We start from the raw sequence: 2,181 nt of genomic DNA, 5'->3' as shown, positions 1-2,181 counted from the left end.
AGTTCTGTTCTAGTTCTGTTCTAGTTCTGTTCTAGTTCTGTTCTAGTTCTGTTCTAGTTCTGTTCTAGTTCTTTTCTAGTTCTGTTCTGTTTCTGTTCTAGTTCTGTTCTGTTCTAGTTCTGTTCTAGTTCTGTTCTAGTTCTGTTCTTGTTCTCTTCTAGTTTTGTTCTAGTGCTTTTGTAGTTCTGTTCTTGTTCTGTTCTAGTTCTCTTCTAGTTTTGTTCTAGTTCCATAGAACAGTCAGACGAAATTGTATTTCTAGTCAATAATCTAAATTGTAATTGTGACTTTTTTTAAATTTCTTACTTTTTATATATTTTGGACAAGTTTATTGCCTATTTCAGTAGTTTACGATCAAAATTATTTGTTTAGTTTAATTTTTCTTATTTTTTTTATATTTTTAGTAGTTAGAAATAACATTTGATCTAAATCAAATGTTGTTCTTTTTGCTTTTTGTTAACAATAAATTTTTCAAATAAATCTATAGTGATTTGTATTTGTCAGAGATTTGTGCTTTTTTTATTCTAAATAAAAACATAGAAATATAAAAATACTCAGTGTACTATAATAGAACTGTAAAATAAATAACAACAATTTTAGAAAAACTTTAGTGACAACATTTGCTCTGAAAGTAGGTTAAGTCAAAATTTATAATAAAGTGTATTCGCTGGTAAAACTGATAATAGTTTTGAAGGAATTATTTTCAAATTAAAAATATTTAGAGTTAAGCTAGTTTTGCTGTAAATGAGCATTAAAAGTTCTTAAATTGTTGTATAAAAACAATAACAAGAACTACAATAAAACAAAAGAAACAATTGATACATGCATATAAACATGTACAGCTGTTGTAAAATTGAGAAAAACAACAGGAAAAACAAACAAATGTAACCATAAAGACTGTTACAGACTCAGTCAGACATAAACAAAACTACACATATATAAACATTCTCTATAAATTACACACACACACGTTGTTATTTACAAAGTTTTTCTTAAAACAAACACATTAATTCATACTTGAATGTGTATTTAAAAAGTTTCTTTCTCTCTCTTATATAAATATATCGAGAACTGTTAAATGTTTTTAACTTTATTACATCTTTTTAAACTCTTTACTCCTAACCACACTCCTCTACCAACTCCTTTTCCCAACATACCCACACCACCTTAACATCATTCATTGTATTAGTTTTTCATTGCTTTGTTTTGATTTTTTTCTCTTATTGTTGATTTGTTTAAATGTGTTAGTTAGTCTAAGCAACAATAACGTTAGACTGTGCGTTTGTTTTGTAACTACGGAAACGGATATACTGTACTGGGTTTTTAGTTTAAATGTGACATATAACTAACTAGTAACTGGCATCTAAAATAATTCAACTAGAATAAAACTAATGTTATTGTTGCCTACATGTGACATCTTTTTAGCAACATGCAAACATTTGCTATAACAGCAATAACAATAAAATAAATTAATATATAGATACAAAAAAATGCATAAATACAATAATTTTTTATGTAGACTTTTCTAAAATATTTATTTTTTTTTTTTGGAAAAACTACAACATTTGCAAAATTAATGAGCTGAAAGGTAAATTGTTACAGGAATTTAAATTTATGTTGAAAAATAGGAAAAAGAAACGACGCAAATTTACATTAAATATACAATTTTTGTAAGAATAAAAACAAGTAAATATTCAAATAAACAGTCCATAAACTAGACTATAGACAAACTAAAAGCTAGACAATAGACTAGACTATTTTTTCTAATTTTATTAAATTTATTTATTTTTCGAAAAATTCATTTACAATTTTCTTAAATAGTAATTCCGCGAAGATATTAGGCTAGACTATGTACTAGACTATAGACTAGACTATGTACTAGACTATAGACTAGACTATAGATTAGACTATAGATTAGACTATAGACTAGACTATAGACTAGACTATGGAATAGACTATAGACTAGACTATAGACTAGACTATAGACTAGACTATAGACTAGACTTATACTAGACTATAGACTAGACTATAGATTAGACTATGGACTAGACTATAGATTGCACTATCGACTATACTATCGACTATACTATAGACTAGACTATAGACTAGACTATAGACTAGACTATAGACTAGACTATAGACTAGACTATAGACTAGACTATAGACTAGACTATAGACTAG

Source organism: Lucilia cuprina, chromosome 3 (assembly GCF_022045245.1).
Source record: "Lucilia cuprina isolate Lc7/37 chromosome 3, ASM2204524v1, whole genome shotgun sequence".
Classification (NCBI taxonomy): Eukaryota; Metazoa; Arthropoda; class Insecta; order Diptera; family Calliphoridae; genus Lucilia; species Lucilia cuprina.
Note: the sequence above shows the minus strand (reverse complement) of the source record.